The following is a 20,854-nucleotide window of genomic DNA, read 5'->3' as shown; positions in this document are numbered from 1 at the left end:
TCACAATTCTCTACATATCTTTTATTGCTGTTGTAGTTATCAGTATGGAACTGCATGGTGATCATTCTAGGCCCGGCCTGCAGAGGCTCATTCTGCACAGCCTAAGGTGCCCTAACGAGGAGGAAAGGCAGCAAAGCCCTCACCCAGCGAGGCCACGCACTGGTATGTCTCCAGCATCACGTCCCGGTACAGCGCTCGCTGCGCAGGGTCCAGCAGCGCCCACTCCTCCCTGCTGAAATACACGGCCACCTCCACAAAGCTCACAGGCTCCTGCAAGCAAAGAGGCTCCTTGCTGGGAACAGCCAAGGCCCAGGGAAGCAGCTCAAACAGGACACAAACTCCCGTCCCAGCCGCTTCTCTGGCCCCAGCACACACACGCTGGCTGAGGCCACCTCCCTCTCCCCCTGCATTCACATCCCTCACCCCTCGGCCTCTCCTGCCTGCTTCCCCCAGCCCCTACCTGAGATGGATGTGCTGTGGCCATCTGCTGCTCCCCTGCAGCTGAGCTGATCACAGCTGGATGGCAGAGTTGAACTGGAGCCTGCAGGGACAAGAGAAATGGCAGGGGAGCTGTGAGGGAACGCAGCAGTCCCTGTCCCAGCCCAGCCCTCCACAGCCCATCTGCAGGGCACTGCCAGGGGAATGGCACAGCAGGCCTTGCACAGGAACACAAGCAGCAACAGCACTGGTAACGCTCTGCCTACAGATGATTACAAATCACAAAGCTGACTCCAACTGGGTGGCACAAAGAACTGACAGCCGGTTCAACAGCTGTGGATACATGGACTGTATGCCTAAAGACAATGCATAGCAAGGAGGCAGTCATCTTACCCCTAAACAGGGAGCAGCCCAAGCGCCCCTTGAGCTCTCCTGCACAGCAAGGACTGCACAACAGGATCTCCCCACAGTCAGGGATGGCTCTCAATTTCACACCTCTACAAAGATCCCACTCAGCTTCATGTCAAGACACCTTGCTGACACAGGTCTTCTGTAAGAGACCCAGGGTTCATTTGGAGCTTTGTGAGCTTCTCTAAGGTGATGTGCTACAGTGAAGATCTCAAGGTAATCACACAATCATAGAATGGCCTGGGTTGAAAAGGTCCTCAATGACCATCTAGTTTCTACCCTCCCGCTATGCGCAGGGTCACCATCGACCACACCAGGCTGCCCTGAGCTACATCCAGCCTGGCCTCGAATGCATCCAGGGATAGGACATCCATGACCTCCCTGGGCAACATCTTGCAGTGAGTCACCACTCTCTGACTGCAAAACATCTTCTGAATATCTAACCTAAATCTCCCTTGTCTCAATTTAAAACCATTCCGCCTTGTCCCATCAAAATACACGCTCGTAAAAAACCGTTCCCCCACTAGTTTATGCTTTTCTTTCACGTCCTGGAAGGCCACAATGTGGTCTTCCCGGAGCCTTCCCTTCTCCTCGTCAAACAAGCCCAGTTCCTCCATTGCACCAAGAATGCCTCGGCGGCTAAATTTCCCTCCTCTCCCACCAGGGGGAGGAAACTGCAGGCTGCCGTGGGCGGGGGAATGAAAATTCCCCCCTTGGAGGCTTCGCATTCAGACAGTCAAAAGGAGGCATCGGGGAGTTGAAAGCTTCCATCAATCAATCCATGCGTGCAGAGGAGCAGAGCGAGGTCATCTCGTGTCTCCCGTGGCCCACAGGGAGAAACGCAGTCCCAGCTGGGCTGTGTTACAGAGAACCGACCGGGCAGCAGAGCACGCTGAGCTCCTCTGCTCACTTCCTTGCTCTCCCAGCTCCAATCCCTTCCCGTGCCCCTCGGAGTCCAACCCCGGCAGCAACACGCCTGGGATCCGCTGCTCCCGTCCCCTCGTGGTGCTGCTCGCAAAGGGAGGGAGAACTTCCTGCAGCTCGGGGACAGTCACACACAGCGTGAGGGGATGGGTATAAAAAAGCACACAGATCAACGAGAGTAAGGGATACAAGCAACCAAACAACAACTACTATGGAACAAAATCAAATTAGTATTAATACTGCTTGACGATAAGAAGTCTGTCCCCTGATTTAAAAAGAACCCGATTCTTTCTTGACCTCCCAAAGCTGCAGATCATCTACTAGTCCTCAAGAAGTGCTGCAGCCCTCCCTAGTCCCTGCTTCGAAATGGGGTTCAATATGAAGAGAAAAATGCCTGCAGCTGCTCTGCACGAGCCGCGAAGGGCTCCTACCTTGGGTGCGGAGCAGGCTGCTCCCGCCTCTCTGAGGGCAACCGGGCTCCTGGGAGTCGCGGAGAGCAGAGGATGCCGAGTGCCCTCAGCCCGGAGCTGGCCGCAGCACGGCCTCGCCGCTCCTCCTGCCACCGCCGTGCTGCCCGGACGGCTTCCAGCCAGGCTCTGGCCGCTTCGGCACAGCCTCAGGTCCAGGCAGCAATTCCTACAGCGAGCACGCCCCGAGCCGGCTGCCGGGTCTTGGGCAGTTTCACAGCTCTATGAGAATAGCACATTTGCACCTCGGGGAGGGAGGGGGGGAGGCAGGGAGCAATGAGGTCTGCGTTTTGTTACACTAATGAAGAATCCCTTTCTGATAGGGCTCCTTGGTTCCTTTGGTTAAGCTCTGTGCTATACAAGGGCCAGCTCTGCTCTTCGCTGCTGTAGATCTACAGATTTTAAGGTCAGCAAGAAGGAACTGCCCTCGGGTTAACCGGGGGTTTGTGTCTGGGGAAGAGTGCTTCCTGTTCTGTTGCATTTTCTGTGGGGCAAAAGTGGGCTCCTAGTTTCATTTGGCAATGATTAAACTCTACGCGTCTTGAAGGGTGAAGAGCGAGGGTGCTCCCCTTGAGGGTGGATCCATAGCTGGAGGTTCGGTCATGGCGATCCTTGTGGGAGGACAACCCTTGGGAGCAGGGTCCCACTTGAGGTGGTATCTGGAGAATTCCAAGAACCTCACAGGTGAAATCTTGCAGGAGTGAGGCTATAATGTGCTCGGGAATGTAAGCTTTGAAATACTTTGGAGAAATCATCACAACAGAAATGTATCAGGGGCATTTGCAGTTAGCTGCCAGGAAGGGGCCTGGTAGGATCATGTAACGAGTAAACATCCAAACTTCTTCATTGTCATTACCTTTGTGATTGCTAAGTTTTTCTGTTATAAAATGATTGCTTGTGGAATTCCACATACAATACAAGTGCTGTTGTTGCTGGGGACATTGGTTATAGCTCTTGCCCAGGGAATTTGGTGTTCCCGTGCCCTGGGGAAGTAAGCAGAGTCCATTACCCAGCAAGGGCTCTTTTTAAGGCTTTTCTTAAGGCTTTTTTAAGGCTTCTTTGTGGCTAGCATCAGCATTGCACTTGTGCTGGGAGCCAGCAGCTTGTGGGCGGGCTCCTGAGTCACCAGGGGTGGAGCTGCCATATTAGCAGCACGGTTTAAATACCCGCCCTCACCTTCATACCTGATAGCTAGCTTCCACCCACGAGTTGTATGAGGTGAGAAGCCATTGTTTGTGCTCAGTGAGAAAGGGGAGGTTCAGTGAGTGAGCACAGCCCATGCTTCCCATAGGGTGCTACATCTGTGTGTGTGGGAGGTGGTCAAGTGGTGAGAATTGTACGCTCTGGTTCCTACTTGCTCAGGAGACCAGCTTTCCTTGGCAGTCCCTGAGGCCCCAGGCTGAAACATAGTCTCCACTAGACAGTGGTCTCATTCTAAGAAGACTGTGGCAACCCAGATGGAAAGCTTGCTGAGAAATGTTGCTGTTCAGGCCTCTGGCTGCAAGGAGTGCCTGAGCCTACTTCTGCCCGGGGGAGTGGCAGGGACTTCTCCTGTATGAGGTGTGGGTTTAGGGCGTTTAGTTCAAGGAGCAGGAGCTCAAGTGATCTTCTGCTCGATATCTTCAGGGGCAGTGAGGGACTGTGAGTGGGATTGGAAAGCACAGGCGATGAATAATTGGCTCAGAGGCTGGTGTTGTGCCAGAAATTTTTGGTTCTTTGATCGTGGGGCAGTTTACTCGGCCCCTTGGCTTGTCGTCTGTCCATGGAACCCACCTATCTGAAAGGGGACAACGAATACTAGCGCACGAAGTAGCAGGGCTTATTGAAAGAGCTTTAAAACAGCTATGAAGGGGGAAGGGGACAAAACAGGCCTCTCAAGAGGTGAGCCTAGGGGAACGATGCTTGATCTGGGAGTGAGGCAGATGACTCATCTGAAATGTGTCTATACCATGCACGCAGCAAGAGCAACAAGCAGGAAGAGTTGGAAGCGATTGTGAGTCAGGCTAACTATGACCTTGTTGCTATTTCTGAAACATGGTGGGATCACTCCCATGACTGGAGTGCTGTGATAGATGGCTACAAGCTTTTCAGAAGGGATAGACGAGGAAAGAAAAGTGGTGGTGTGGCCCTTGATGTTAAAGACTGTTTCGAGGTTGAAGAGCTTGGGGTTGGGAATGATAGAGTGGAGTGTGTATGGGTAAGGATCAGGGGGAAGGCCTGTAGGGGCGACATCTTGGTGGGGGTCTGTTATAGACCACCTAATCAGGACGAAGAGTTGGATGAGGCATTCCATGAGCAGCTCGTGGAAGTCACGGGATCACCAGCACTTGTTCTGATGGGAGACTTCAACTTCCCTGATATATGTTGGAAATATAATATAGCACAGAGGAAGCCGTCCAGGAGGTTTCTAGATTGTGTGGAAGATTGCTTCCTACGCAACTGGTAGGAGAGCCTGCCAGGGGTGGTGCCCTGCTGGACCTGGTCTTCACTAACACAGAAAGACTGGTGGGAGAAGTGAAGGTTGGGGACCGTCTTGGGCAGAGTGACCACAGAATTGTAGAATTCTCTATTCTTGGGGATGTCAACAGAGTGACCAGCAAAACTGCCTTCTTGAACTTCCAGAGGGCGGACTTTGACCTGTTCAGGGCGCTTGTAGCACGGGTCCCTTGGGAGTCGCTTCTCATGGGTAAAGGGGCCCAGGAAGCCTGGATGCTCCTCAAGATGGAAACCTTGTGCAGGTGCAGGAACAGGCTGTGCTGAGTACTGTAGGGCATTTTATGCCCTGATCTGGTAGTCTGGGATGCTGCTCAGAATATGCCCCAAGGGATTCAGATGGACACAATCAGAGAGCTTTTCCTCCGTCTGGACTGTCACAAGTCCATGGGACAGGATGGGCTGCACCCTTGGGTGCTGAGGGAGCTGGTGGGGGTGATTGCTAAGCCCCTCTCAGTCATCTATCAATGCTCCTGGTTAACTGCTGAGGGCCCAGAGGATTGGAGGCTTGCTGAAGTGACTCCCATCTTCAAGAAGGGCCGTAAGGAGGATCTGGGGAACTATAGGCCTGTCAGCCTGACCTCGGTACCAGGGAAAGTAATGGAGCAAATCATCTTGGATGATATTGCACAGCATGTGCGCAGCGTCCAGGGGATCAGGCCCAGCCAGCACAGATTCGTGATAGGCAGGTCGTGCTTGACCAACCTCATCTCCTTCTATGACTGGGTGATCAGTCTGGTAGATGAGGGAAGGGCTGTTGATGTAGTCAACCTAGACTTCAGCAAAGCCTTTGACACGGTCTCTCACAGGCTTCTTGTGGGGAAACTGGCTGCCCATGGTCTGAAGAGGTTTATGCTTCTTTGGGTAAGGAACTGGCTGGAGGGCCGTGCCCAGTGGATAGTGGTGAATGAGTGAAGTCCAGCTGGCAACCCATTTCAAGTGGTGTTCCCCAGGGGTCGGTACTGAGGCCCATCCTGTTTAATATATTTATTGATGACCTAGATGAGGGGATTGAGTGTATCCTCAGTAAGTTTGCAGATGACACCAAGCTGGGAGGTGGTGTCGATCTGCCTGAGGGTAGGGAGGCCCTTCAGAGGGATTTAGACAGGCTGTATCATTGGGCTGAGGCAAATGGGATGAGGTTCAACAAGGCCAAGTGTCGGGCCCTGCACTTTGGGCACAATAACCCTATGCACAATAACCCCATAACCCGTATAGGCATGGGGACAAGTGGCTGGATGACTGTGAAGAAGAGAGGGACCTGGGAGTGTTGGTTGATGTTCAGCTGAACATGAGCCAACAGTGTGCCCAGGTGGCCAAGACAGCCAACAGCATCCTGGCCTTCGTTAGAAATAGTGGAATGGAAATAGCCAGCAGGAGCAGGGGGGTGATCATCCCCCTCTACTCAGCACTGGTGAGGCCGCACCTCGAGTACTGTGTTCAGTTTTGGGCTCCTCACTACAGGAAAGATGTTGAGGTGCTGGAGCGTGTCCAGAGAAGGGCAAGAAAGTGGTGAAGGGTCTGGAGCACAAGTCTTATGAGGAGCAGCTGAGGGAGCTGGGATTGTTTAGTCTGGAGAAGAGGAGGCTCAGGAGAGACCTCACTGCACTGTACAACTTCCTGAAGGGAGGTTGTGGAGGAGAGGGATGTGGCCTCTTCACCCAGGCAATGAGTTGGACACAGGGTAATGGCTGCAAGTTGTATCAGAGGAGGTTTAGATTAGACATGAGGAAGAACTATTTCTCTCACAGAGAGGTCAGGCACTGGAATGGCTGCCCAGGGAGGTGGTGGAGTCGCTGTCCCTGGCAGTGTTCAAGAGGTGTTTGGATGACGAGCTGCGTGATGTGGTTTAGAGCTTGTGGTTAGAACAGTGATGAGGAGAAGGTTGGACTAGATGATGTTGTAGTTCGTTTCTAACCTTGTGATTCTAAGATGATTCTATGATTCTATGTGCTTTGTTACGCTAATGAAGCATCACCCTCTGCTGGGTCTCTTTGCTTCCTTTGCTGGGGACATTCGCACATCCTTGTGGTCACACATCCCCACACTGCTCTCCTGCTGTTCCTTTAACTCCTCTCACCCATGAGCAGCTCCCAGCAAGAGGCAATCTCCGACTGCCCTGTTCTCGAGGGCAGCATCTCCCTGCAGCTGGGTCACTTCCTCACTGAGCGCTGCCCATGGCACTGATGTCACCTTTCTACTCACTGAACAAGTGAGTGCTATTTCAAACAACTTCCTATCCTGCTTTCTCAATTTGGTCTTCCCTGCAAGGCATGAGCATGGTTAAGCTCTCTGCTGTACGAGGGCCGGCTCTGCTGTTTGCTGCTGTGGATCTACAGACTTTAAGGCCACCCAGAAGGAACCGCCCTCGGGGTAACCAGGAGTTTGTGTCAGGAAAGTCTACTTCCTGTCCTATTGCATTTTCTGTGGGGCAGATGTGGATTATTAGTTTCACTTGGCAATGTTTAAACTCTACGCATCTTTCTGCAGGGGATGTTTCTCTGGACTTTGCTGTGTTCACAGCATCATCTCTTTCCTTTCTGCTGATAACCCAGCTGTACCGATGACCAAAAGTGTTTCCTCCGCTCACATCATAGCTTACCTGAATGCGATCATTTTGTAATAAAATGGCTGGTATTCCTATGGCAGAGAGGGTCAACACATCCTGCTCTTGAGAACAAAAAAGAAAAACAAAAGCAAACAAACAAGCAAGCTAACAAAGAAGCCCCCCTTAGTCTAGTTTGGGAGTTGGTTCACCGGATTCTGCCAAGTGTTCTCACTTCTGTCCCACTCAAGGCTTTTCATTGGTTCCAAGAAGTTATTATAATATTCTCCAACCCAATTGCTGAGTTATCTTGATTTGCAGCTCCTATTCCTTGCTGTAGTGGCACAGCAAGGAACCAGTAAGTGAGCACGAGTGCCTGGAGCAGTGTGAGAGGGATGCATTCCTCACCTCCCCCTTCTCCAGACCCCTGCTAGGAGGGGTGACTCAACCCCCTGCTCTGACATCCCTCCCTGAAGCCTCTGTTTTGACTTTCATTGCTCTACAGCTCCTTACCCAGTGCACGATTCCTAAACAATTCTACAGAAATATGTTCCACATCAATTCCCTCCTTTTCTATAATCTGGCAAGCGTCACGTCGCTAGGTGATGCCATTCTCTCCTGGGGATTTATGGAAAACACGCCCCGCTCTCCATCTTTTGGCGCAGCTTATGCTGCTTCCATTAAACATACTCAAGAAACAACGTAACAACGCATACGAATATTCCAAGAAAGAGTAAGACTGCGCAAGCCTTGAAGAGAGAGTAGCTTTAGCCAGGCAAAGCTCGCTAACCAACTGGTTAGTCTGCTCCACAGCTCTGTAAATCCAAACGAGGTATTATCCAAAGTAAATTGGTGGGTCACCTGAATTTGTTCGCACAGTTTAGTGTGCACATCTGTGTCTTTTATTGAGTTTTGTCAGTTTTGATTAATTCTAGCCCACACCCCTCCTCCTTTGGCCGTCAGGAGATCAAGAGCCATTCCATTCTGCAATACTACTTGACTAAGAGAGGATACCTCTGTCTGCAATCCAAGTATAGCATCCACAGTTGTGCTCTTGATATTCTCTACTGTAGCTGCTATACTGACAATTGCCTTTTCTGATTCACTTACTCCTGGACTAGGAATAAACCATCCAATAAAACTATGGAACCCACAGGGCCTGACTATAAGGGGGTTATTCCACTCTTCACCCTTTTCCAAGAGCTTCTTAGCATCCCTGTGGGAGGAGCTGTTCCATTGAAGCACTAAGCATCCTCCTACATAATATCCTTCTAGTTCTCAGGAAGGGTCTTACATTGAGGCCTGCCTATAGCTCTACACTGAATTTAGGTCCTTTTTCCTCTTGTTCTGATTTTATTTGCACACCTACGCCTATTTCCTGCTCCACCCCATGGTGTCCAATTGGTGGAGGGAGTCCCACACTGAGGGATTTCCATTCTTCCATCTCTTGCCAAGGCTGTAAATATCCTGCAATCAGGGAGCGTTAGGCTAACCACTGTTCCTTTAGTGATGTTTAAATAGGTATTTTACCATCTGGAACCAAAGTCTGCACCCCTGTGTTCCCTTTTTTGTGAATACTCTCCATCCCCCTCGATTAGGTTATCCAGGTCCTGCATTTTGCTTCCTTTCATCTGTAATTCACCAGGACAAAATACAGACATTGTCGCTCTGATTAGCAAAAGACCCTGGGAGATGTGAACAAGTTCAGCAGACAGGGACGGAGAAAACAAAAGATTGTGGCTTCCAATTGTTCTAGTAAATCTTGCCCTAGGAAAGGCTTTGGTGAATTTGGCACCTACAAACATTTGTGTATCCCTACCTGTTTACCTATACTAAGTTGTAAAGGCTTAAGAAAGTATGCCTCCTCACTTGTGCCAGTGGCTTCCCCTGTGGTTACAAATTCATCACTTACTGGAGTTAGAGAAATATTTCACACCCAATAAGTTGCTCCAGTTACTACCAATTCCACACTTGGCTGCAATTCCTTCCTTACCTTCATCTTCTCCACCCTTAACTGTTATTGCATCTGTTACCAAATCCAGTGCCTCTTATTGCACTGCTTTTCTGTTCAACGTGGAAGGAAACCTCCTGGGCCTTTCCAGCTCCCCCCCTTCAGCTCCTCCTGAGGAGATCTCTGGGTCCTACAGCCCTGCTCTCAGCTCCTCCCCTGCTAAGGCTTCCCATGCTAACACTGGGATATCCAGTTTCCCAGGTCTCTGCAGATGAAGGCTGGGCACTTCCAGCGTCTCATCTCCTGCCTTGGCACAAACAAGATGAACTGCTAAATGGTCATCACCTTCCAAACACCATCGATCACAATTTTTTATTAAAGTTGTCTTGCTCACAGCGCCCCCAGGCTCCCCAGCAGTATCTGAAGTGGAATTTGACTGGGAACTTCCTTTCCCCAGCTCCCCCATACTCAATTTCATTGATTCCTTATTGTTCCTCAAAGTCCACACCTTATAGCTAGAACGTTAGTGTGACCAAATGCATATTCCTCTTTAAAGCCCAGTCCACAACACCAACCGAAACGCCACTTTCCTCTATTCCACTGTAATCCCTGGACACTACTACAGGTCAAGCCTCTGATAACAAATACAGGGTTAAACAAACAGCCAATTAGACTCGATTCCCACATTCACACCACTCACACCTTGCATCCAATAGTCAGCATTCACACCACACAGCAGCCGCTTATGAAGTCTCCCTTGCTGGGTAATGGACTCTGCCTACTTCCCCAGGGCACGGGAACACCAAATTCCCTGGGCAAGAGCTATAACCAATGTCCCCAGCAACAACAGCACTTGTATTGTATGTGGAATTCCACAAGCAATCATTTTATAACAGAAAAACTTAGCAATCACAAAGGTAATGACAATGAAGAAGTTTGGACGTTTACTCGTTACATGATCCTACCAGGCCCCTTCCTGGCAGCTAAATGCAAATGCCCCTGATACATTTCTGTTGTGATGATTTCTCCAAAGTATTTCAAAGCTTACATTCCCGAGCACATTATAGCCTCACTCCTGCAAGATTTCACCTGTGAGGTTCTTGGAATTCTCCAGATACCACCTCAAGTGGGACCCTGCTCCCAAGGGTTGTCCTCCCACAAGGATCGCCATGACCGAACCTCCAGCTATGGATCCACCCTCAAGGGGAGCACCCTCGCTCTTCACCCTTCAAGACACGTAGAGTTTAAACATTGCCAAATGAAACTAGGAGCCCACTTTTGCCCCACAGAAAATGCAATAGAACAGGAAGCACTCTTCCCCATGTTGGAAATAATCCAAGTAATTTTGTCAGGACGGTATCTCTGATAAAAGCAGAATTTATTCGCGATTGCAATGGCGGGCGTCCCGCAAGCAGGAGTGCACCTATGGACACAACATGACAGCCTCTATACCCTGTTTTCTCCCCCTTGCATTCCCCCTCCCCTGTTTCCCCACTGGCTGGGTACTCCAGGTTCACAATCTTATCAGAAGGTTTACATTTGTTATTTACTTGTTAGTTTATTTGTTATCTGGTGCCAGTCAGTAGTCATCCTGTTGTTTCCAAGATGTCTCGGTGCTCTCCTTGTCCTACTGATATGGTGATTTTCTTTAAAGTCATCCTCGTTAAACAAAGAGCATGGGGGGATGATGTCAGGCCTTCCCAATGTCTCTTCAGGTGCTTCCTCGGGCATGCCATGACTTGTTCTCTGGTTTGCTCTCATGCAGGATATTCTTGCAGTGTGTATGACAAAATATACATATATACACTTATATACAGAGTATGCATTCCTGGGAAGGTTCGTCTATACGATAAGTGATGTAATCTTATCAGAGATCTTCCCCAAGTAGAAGGACTCCCAAAAAGAACTATGATAGCAGAGATCATAAAATAAAAATAATACTATACAATTCTAATGCAGAAACAACACTTGATTCTCACAATTCCCCCTTTTTCTTTTTTTTATACATTGTTGATTTCTGCAATTGTTTTTTTTTAAGGTTCACTTTTATAGACATCTCCCTCGTCTTCACTTTATCTCCCATCTCCTCTAATACCATAATTTTATCCAAATGTAATAGCTCCATTAGTGTTTGCTTCAATAGTGCTCTCTCTATCAATCACTCTACTAGTCCCCTCTCACAGGGGATAACACAGCAACCAGTGGCCATCAAGGCTCCTGCTGCTACTATCAAAGAAGTAAATGTGGATACAGTCACCCCTTTCCATTCACCAAACCAGGACTCCAACCATCCAGTGACAGAATCATAGAATCATAGAATCATAGAATCACCAAGGTTGGAAAAGACCTAAAAGATCACCCAGTCCAACCGTTCACCTATTCCCAATAGCTCCTACTAAACCATGTCCCTCAACACAACATCCAGTCTTTCCTTGAACACCCCCAGGGTCGGTGATTCCACCACCTCCCTGGGCAGTCCATTCCAGTGCCTGACCACCCTTTCTGAAAAGTAATACTTCCTCATGTCCAGCCTGAATCTCCCCTGCCGTAGCTTGAAACCATTCCCTCTGGTCCTATCATTAATGACACGAGAGAAGAGGCCGACCCCCAGCTCACTACAACCTCCCTTCAGGAAGTTATAGAGAGCAATGAGGTCTCCCCTGAGCCTCCCCTTCTCCAGGCTGAACATTCCCAGCTCCTTCAGCCTCTCCTCATAAGCCCTGTGTTCCAGACCCCTCACCAGCTTTGTTGCCCTCCTTTGAACACGTTCCAGGGCTTCAATATCTTTCTTGCAGTGAGGGGCCCAAAACTGGACACAGTACTCGAGGTGCGGCCTCACGAGTGCTGAATATAGGGAAACAATCACTTCTCTGCTCCTGCTTGCAACGCTGTTTCTGATGCAAGCCAGGATGCCATTGGCCTTCTTGGCCACCTGGGCACACTGTCGGCTCATGTTCAGCTGAGCATCAATCAATACCCCCAGGTCCATTTCCTCTACGCAGTCCTCCAGCCACACTGCCCCAAGCCTGTAGCGTCGTCTGGGGTTGTTGTGGCTGAAGTGCAGGACCCGGCATTTGGCCTTGTTGAAACTCATCCCATTGGCTTCAGCCCAGCTCTCCAGCCTGTCCAGATCCCTCTGTAGGGCCTCGCTACCCCCAGGCAGATCCACACTTCCAGCCAATTTGATGTCATCTGCGAATTTACTGAGGGTGCACTCGATGCCCTCATCCAGGTCATCAATAAAGATATTGAAGAGGACAGGCCCCAGCACCAACCCCTGGGGAACACCACTCACGACTGGTCGCCAGCTGGATTTGACTCCATTCACCACCACTCTCTGTGCCCGGGCCTCCAGCCAGCTGCTTACCCAGCCAAGAGTGCACCCATCCAAGCCTCGGGCTGCCAGCTTCTGCAGGAGAATGCTGTGGGAGACCGTGTCAAAGGCTTTGCTGAAGTCTAGGTAGACCACATCAACAGCCTTTCCTTCGTCCACCAGATGGGTCACTAGATCATAGAAGGAGATCAGGTTGGTCAAGCAGGACCTGCCCTTCATGAACCCATGCTGGCTAGGCCTGATCCCCCGGTCACCCTGCACATGCCGCATGATCTCCCTCAAGACAATCTGCTCCATAACCTTCCCTGGCACCGAGGTCAGGCTGACAGGCCTGTAGTTCCCCGGATCCTCCTTACGACCTTTCTTATAAATGGGAGTCACATTGGCAAGCCTCCAGTCTTCTGGGACCTCACCAGTCAACAAGGAGCGCTGAAGTATCTATTCCTGATTTTTCTACCACTTCATTGCCAAGGGTGGCACCAAGCCCTTGGAATGCCTTCGTTATGATGTCATCCAGAGCTGTGTTATTGGGATGAAGGTGCAACAATGGGTACCCAGCGGTACATATACACTCTTTTATCATATCTTAGGAGATCCTATTTTCTCAGGCCACCCTACTTATGGCATATAACTGTCCTGCAATTCTCTTTATTGCACTCTTTGTATAATTTGTAAATCTCCACTGATTATAACAGATGTAGTTAATCCAATCTACATTCTTGTTGATCATCACCCACCAGGATAGTGACTCAAACCCTGCAACAGTTTGATTTCTTGCCTTAAAATCATCGGGAACAACAAGAAGAGAAAAGTTTAAATCCTTAGCTTGCCCACATACCAAACAATACTGATATACAATGGCGTTTGTCACAAGAGAGACATAAGTATTTACATCAAATGCTGCACTCATCAAATCAACATTTCTAACAATTACAAGAGCTCACATTTCTGTCTTTGGATTCACAAATTTAAGGGTCCATCTGATTTCAGTTCTCACTGTGTTTGATGGACCTTCTTAACTCTAGTATGATGTATCCACAATGCTTTCACTGTTGTGTGGGATGTTAGCAGCACCTGGAACAGACCTACCCAGCCTGGTTCCAGGGGCGAATCTTAAAGAGATTTGTTACATACATATTATTGAGCCACATCAAGGCCTTGGTCTCTAGTTCTTAGAACCAGTTTCTCTTTTTCTCAAAGCTATTCCTGTAGACTTATCACATGCTCAATTAGTATCTTGCTCCCTACTTGGGTAGAAATCCCCTTTTGTACAACATAAGGCCTTCTGTACAGTATTTTGAAAGGACTTAACCCCTCTTTGGCTCTAGGTTTTGTTCTGGTACTAAGGAGAGCCAAAGGCAACAACTGTGATCAGGATAGTCCAGCTTCCTGTCACAGTTTTACAACCTGTGATTTAATTAGACAGTTCATCTTTTCCCACTGACCACTCGCCTGTGGTCTGTGTGCTGTGTGCAATTGCCAATTTATTCCCAATGCTTGCTGACCTCTTGGACAATCTCTGCAATAAAATGAGTTCCCTGGTTGAAGGGTATTGTTGCAGGACACCCAAACCTTGGCTCCTGCAAAAGTACCTTGGTTACTTCCTTGGCTCTATTGGTCCTGCAAGGGAATGCTTCTGGTCACCCTGAAAGGGTATTGGTTAGAACTAGCATATATCAAAACCCTCCTTTTTCCTGGCAGTTAAAAAAATCAATTTGCGATTGTTGCCCTGGAAGGTTCCCTTCCAACAAGCCCCACTTGTACCCTGTTCCTGGTACTAGGATTGTACAGTTACTTTCTGGTGTCTGTACCCCCCATGTTTTATTATGCTCCCTTAGAACCAAATTCTATACAATACTAACAGGCACAACAGTGTGTCCATCTGGGTATGCACCCATCTGTCAGCTTGCTCTCTTCCCTTCATTAATTAGATTCCTATCCTTTCTAGAGTACCTTATAGGTTCTGACTAAGGTTCAGGTATTTCAAGTTTACCGTCTGGAATTAAAGCCGTTCACCAATTTCTTTTCCTTCAGCTGCCTGTTTTGCCCCCTGATCCATCATCATATTTCCAGTTTCCTGTACAGTGTCACTCTTCTGATGTCCTTTACAATGTATAACAGACATGATGTTCTTTGGTAGATTTACATCATGCTGAATTTGTTTTCCTTGTGTGTAAGCAATCCTTGCTCTTTCCAGATGGTACCACGAGTGGGTACCACCCCAAAAGCATATTTAGCATCCATCCATATATTTAAGGTTCTTGTCAAGGCAATTATTTCAGCCTTCTGAGTGGAAGTCCCCACAGGTAATGGCTGTGCTTCAATTACCCTGTCAGTAGCAGTTACTGCACGTCCTGCCTTACGGTTTCCTTATCTTCACAAAACTGCTTCCATCGATGAATCCAGGACTCCTCAGCATCGTCCAACGGTTCCTCCTGTAGCTCGGACCAGCTGGCACAGATAGTCTCCATGCAGTCACACACTGCTGGCTTAGAGGCAGCTCTGCGTTGGTGTTCTGGGTGTTCAGCAAATTGCTTCCTTCTTTTTGATCAGTTGTGCTTTCTGTTGAGAAACTTGATAGCCATTTAAATCAAGAAATTCAGCAAGCTGTCCATTGTCCAAGTGTCCATTGTACACAGTCCTTTGTTACTGTAGCATCCACGTACTGCAGTAAAGTTCCACTGTGAGATGGTGAACCCAAATCTCAGGCTCACGAGTTGACCAGTTCTCAAAAATCACTGGGCTGTTCTCACAACCCTGGGTATCACTGTGCAGGCTAACTGAATTGTTATTATTATTACTTTTAATTATTATTATTTTTTTTCTTCTCTCCATATTTGAGTTTTCCTATTCAAAGGCAAATAATTTTAGACTTTCTTGTGCAAAACCAGGCAGAAAAAGGTGCACTTCAAATCCAGAACGGTAAAACCCACCTACTTATTCCTTCACACAGAATCACAGAATCACAGAATCACAAGGTTGGAAACGACCTGCAAGATCATCTAGTCCAACCACCCTCCCATTCCTATCAGTGCCACAAGCTACTAAACCATCTCTCGTAGCTCCTCATCCAGGCGCCTCTTGAACACTGCCAGGGATGGCGACTCCACCACCTCCCTGGGCAGCCATTCCAGTGCCTGACCACCCTCTGAGAGAAAAAGTTTCTCCTAATAGCCAACCTAAACCTCCTCTGGTATAACTTCTTGCCATTTCCTCGGGTCCTACTATTTGCCTGGGAGAAGAGGCCAGACCCTTTTGCACCACAACCTCCCTTCAGGAAGTTGTAGAGTGCAATGAGGTCTCCCCTGAGCCTCCTCTTCTCCAGACTGAACAATCCCAGCTCCTTCAGCCGCTCCTCATAAGACTTGTGCTCCAGACCCCTCACCAGTTTCGTTGCCCTTCTCTGGACACGCTCCAGGGCCTCAATGTCTTTCTTATAGTGAGGGGCCCAAAACTGAACACAGTACTCGAGGTGCGGCCTCACCAGTGCTGAGTACAGGGGGATGATCACCTCCCTGCTCCTGCTGGCCGCACTATTTCTAATGCAGGCCAGGATGCCGTTGGCCCTCTTGGCCACTTGGGCACACTGTCGGCTCATGTTCAGCCGAGCATCAACCAACACCCCAAGGTCCCTTTCCTCTTCACAATCATCCAACCACTCATCCCCAAGCCTGTAACGCTGCCTGGGGTTGTTGTGGCCAAAGTGCATTGCTTAACTTGGTTAATTAAGATATACACCATGAGTTGTGTATATTCAACTTTTCTATTAATTGCCCTCAAACCTTGTACCAAACTATAGCTCTTGCCATCCAATTTTTTTGTTTGCAAGATTGGGTGTTGTATTTGGATTTCTATCCAATTAGTAATCCAAAATCCAAAAAGTTATTTTTATTTCTTTTATCCTCCTACAATCTTGTATCCTCAAAGGGCATTGCTTTACCCTGGTTGGACTGGCTCCCATCTTTAACTTAACTTTCACTGGGCTGCATTTTTGGCTCTGCCAGGCATCCCTGATGCCTGCAATCCTGTGTATACCCAATTTAGGATTTACGTAACTTCTGGGAGTACAACATTGCTTTTCCCAGTTTGTGTTAAAGCCAGACTTAAAATTTTCAGTCCATTGCTCTTGCTTGACAAGCAGTTCCAATCGTCTCTACTGAATTTAATCTCTACATTCAACTATTCTAACATGTCATGCCCAAATAATGATTTTGGAGAACCTGGCATGTACAAGAATTTATATATTCCTACTTGTTCTCCTAGCCTGTATTTAATTGGTCCAAAAAAAAAAAAAAAAAGCAAACTTCTCTTGCCAGTAGCTCCTACAACTATTACAAAAATCACCTACGGGTAATAGTTCTTGATGTAGCACAAAGTAAGACGCACCCAGAGGTACCAGAAAATAAACCTCTTCAGCCTGCTTCCCCTGCTGGTTTCAGTCCTGGCAGGGTGGAACTCTCCCTGAGTCCTTCCAGGCTCCCCTTACCTCTTCTTCTAGGTAAGGACATCCCTGTTAACCTTGCTCAACTTTGCCTTCCTCAGCTTGTTTTTCCCAAACCCTTTTCACTTTCCAAACTCTCATCATCACAGACATTACTAACATTATATTTCAATTTCACCCCCTCCTCTTCCCACACTTCCAGTGCTCACACTGGGATACCGGGTTTCCCCAGCTCTGCAGATGCCGGCTATTCTCACTTCCAATGTCCGTCCCATCCCCATTCACAGGCACTGCACCCTTCACATTACAGCGGGAGGCTCCGGCCCCAGCTCTTTCTCCTACTCCAAGTTGTTCTTACAAGACGCAGTGGGGGGGAATGCAGGGGATGTGTTCTCGTGCCGGCCCAACTCTAATATCCCAAACTCACTGTTTTCCTTCACCTTTTTGCCATTTTTTTGTTTGTTTGTTTGTTTTTCCACAGTTCCACTATTTGTACCCTCAACTGCAATTCCACATACCATTAACAATTGCAATTCCACATACCATTAACAATTGCAATTCCACATACCATTAACAACTGCATTTCCACATACCATTAAAAACTGCATTTCCACATAATTTCCATATACTGTTAAAAACTGCATTTCTACATCCCATTAAAAACTGCATTTCCACACAATTTCCACATACCATTAAAAGTTGCACTTCCACACAATTTCCACATCCCGTTAAAAACTGCATTTCCACATAATTTCCACATACCATTAAAAACTGCATTTCCACATACCATTAAAACTGCATTTCCACATACTATTAAAAACTGCATTTCCACATAATTTCCACATACCATTAAAATTTGCATTTCCACACAATTTCCACATACCATTAAAATTGCATTTCTGCATTTCCATATACCATTAAAACTGCATTTCCACATACCATTAACAATTGCATTTCCACATACCAATAAGACAGTTTCTCCCAGTGCCTTCAAAATCCTCAAATCAAACAACACAATTCCTCAACTTCCACAAACACCCAGCACTTGGTCTCATGATTAGGATACTCAATTATACAACTGGTCCCATTACTCCATTTACGTTCCTGGTTTCTTATTCAATATTCCCCCTGGCTCACCAACAATGTTTCTCCAGTGAGCCAAAATACAACCCAAGGGGTCTTCTCATATCACAGAATCACAGAATCACAGAATCACAGAATCACCCGGGTTGGAAGGGACCTCAAGGATCATGTAGTTCCAACCCCCCTGCCTAGCAGGGCCACCAAACATACACATTCAGATCAGGTTGCCCAGGACCCTGTCCAACCTGGCCTTAAACACGTCCAAGGACAGGGCATCCACAACCTCCCTGGGCAGCCCGTTCCAGGGCCTAACCACTCTCCTTGTAAAGAACTTCCCCCTAACATCCAACCTAAATCTTCCCTCCTTCAACTTGGATCCATTTCCCCTAGTCCTGCTATTGTCAGCCCTTTTGAAGAGTTTACTCCCCTCCTGGGTGTAGGTTCCCTTCAGGTATTGATAGGCTGCAATGAGGTCACCCCGCAGCCTTCTCTTCTCCAGGCTGAACAAGCCCAACTCCCTCAGCCTGTCCTGATAGGGGAGGTGCTCCAGCCCCCTGATCATCTTAGTCGCCCTCCTCTGGACCCTTTCCAAAATCTCTATGTCTTTCTTGTACTGAGGGCTCCACACCTGGACACAGTACTCCAGATGGGGCCTCACAAGAGCCGAGTAGAGAGGGACAATCACCTCCCTGTCCCTGCTGGCCACCCCTCTCCTGATGGAGCCCAGGATCCCATTTGCCTTTCGAGCTGCCAGAGCGCACTGCTGGCTCATGTTCAGTCTCTCGTCCATCAGGACCCCCAGGTCCTTCTCTGCCGAGCTGCTCTCAAGGACCACTCCTCCGAGCCTGTACGGGTGCCTGGGGTTCTTCCGGCCCAAATGCAAAACCTTGCACTTTGCCGTGTTGAACCTCATTAGGTTCACCTGAGCCCAGCTTTCCAGCCTGTCGAGGTCCCTCTGAATGGCATCCCTTCCTTCCACCGTATCAACCGCACCACTCAGCTTGGTGTCATCAGCAAACTTGCTGAGGGTGCACTCAATTCCCTCATCGATGTCATTAATAAAGATGTTAAAGAGCACCGGTCCCAAGACAGACCCTTGGGGGACACCACTTGTTACCGGCCTCCACCTGGACATAGAGCCATTGACCACCACCCTCTGCGGCCTTTCAACCAATTGCTTATCCATCGGGTCGTCCACCCATCAAATCCACTTCCCTCCAATTTGGAGATGAGGATGTGGTGGGGGACCATGTCAAAGGCCTTGCTCAGGTCCAGGTAAATGACATCGGTCGCCTCCCCTTCGTCCACCAATGCCGTCACTCCATCATAGAAGGCCACAAGATTAGTTAGGCATGACCTTCCTTTGGTGAAGCCGTGCTGGCTGTCTTGGATCACAAGCTCATTCTTTATGTGATCGAGCATGTTGTCCAGGAGGATCTGTTCCATGATCTTCCCAGGCACGGAGGTGAGACTCACCGGCCTGTAGTTCCCCGGGTCCTCCCTGCTCCCCTTCTTGTAAATGGGAGTGACGTGACCCTTCCTCCAGTCGTCCGGGACCTCACCTGACAGCCACGACTTCTCAAATATGATGGAGAGCGGCTCGGCAACCACCTCAGCCAGCTCCTTCAGGACCCTGGGATGCACGCCATCCGGCCCCATAGACTTGTATTCATTCAGTCTAAGGAGGCACTGTCGGACTTGCTCTGCCCTTACAGTGGGGAGGGATTTACCTCCTTGGTCCCCACATAGAGGTTTGGGGATGCAGGGCTCAGGAACGTGAAAAAGACTAGAATCCTGGCCACCAGTGAAGACTTTATCACTTTAGACACCCCTTGTTCCATAACAGCCTCGTACAGAAATTGATCTAATTGCTCTGCTACACTTACAGGATCCTCAGTTAAGGAGTTCTTCTTGCAAGTCCTAACTTCTCTTCTAGTAAAAACGGCAGGCATTGCCATACCCTCTTTCCCTTTGACCTAAGACTGCCTTAAGAGGATAAAGTGAAGTGTTAGTAAGGTTAGTATTAGAGAAAGGAAAACTATCCAGGTCTCATTTGCATTACTCCAACTCCTTCAGTAATCGACAGCGCATCCTCTCTCCAGGACCCTGCACAGATCAGCAGACGGTCACTCTCCTCCTCTGGAGAGGTCACCGCCGCTTTAGAAATTGCACTGCTTTAGAAATTAAAGGGGGGGGAAGTTATCTAAGGGATCCCATTTATGATCTTTCTGCTTCTCTTTCCTATTTCCTTTGAACTTGGACTCCTCGCGAGGCACATTTCTTTACTTCTTGCATTCATTAAGCGACCTAAGCCAATTCTGTTTCAGAAAAGGAGTCTTACTGTTTACATATAAATACAAAGTCTGATAGGCCCAATTTTCGTCAGACTCCTATTTTGGTCAAAATAATGATTTTCCCTGTAGTGGCTCCCTACTGTATACAGTATTTAAACATCTTTTCCCTGTTCTTTTCCTAGTTTTGGGATTATTTTCCAATTTTGAAGCACTTCTCCCAAGGGGCTGGCTCTCTCTAGGCACCATTCCGGGGACCGTTTTCCCCTGCTCTCGGGAACTCCTATTACCCATCCCTCCAGAATGCTACTGTGAATTCCCCAGCTCACAGGTTACCACACTCTGATTCTCGGATTTTGGGCCCAATCCCTCAGGAGTACTACACTCCTATCTTGGATTAATAGGGGTGTACTGCTGGCACTTCGTCAAGTGCACAGGGTACCGCACACCAACAGTTCCCTCCCGAGACTCTTCCTTTC

General features: G+C 48.5%; 3 protein-coding genes across 10 annotated transcripts in view; 1 reads left to right on the top strand and 2 right to left on the bottom strand.

Annotated features, from left to right (window-relative positions):
- LOC125686094 (zinc finger protein 501-like) overlaps positions 1-20,854 on the bottom strand; it is a 474,399-nt gene that overhangs the window by 178,953 nt on the left and 274,592 nt on the right. The window lies entirely within an intron of this gene.
- Positions 1-20,854, top strand: part of LOC125686095 (zinc finger protein 501-like) — a 239,099-nt gene that overhangs the window by 188,285 nt on the left and 29,960 nt on the right. The gene's annotated exons all lie outside the window — the stretch shown is intronic.
- Positions 1-20,854, bottom strand: part of LOC125686098 (zinc finger protein 485-like) — a 322,586-nt gene that overhangs the window by 283,720 nt on the left and 18,012 nt on the right. The gene's annotated exons all lie outside the window — the stretch shown is intronic.

The sequence above is a fragment of the Lagopus muta genome, chromosome 31 (assembly GCF_023343835.1).
Source record: "Lagopus muta isolate bLagMut1 chromosome 31, bLagMut1 primary, whole genome shotgun sequence".
In the NCBI taxonomy this organism is placed as follows: domain Eukaryota; kingdom Metazoa; phylum Chordata; class Aves; order Galliformes; family Phasianidae; genus Lagopus; species Lagopus muta.
This window is presented reverse-complemented; position numbering and strand designations above follow the sequence as displayed.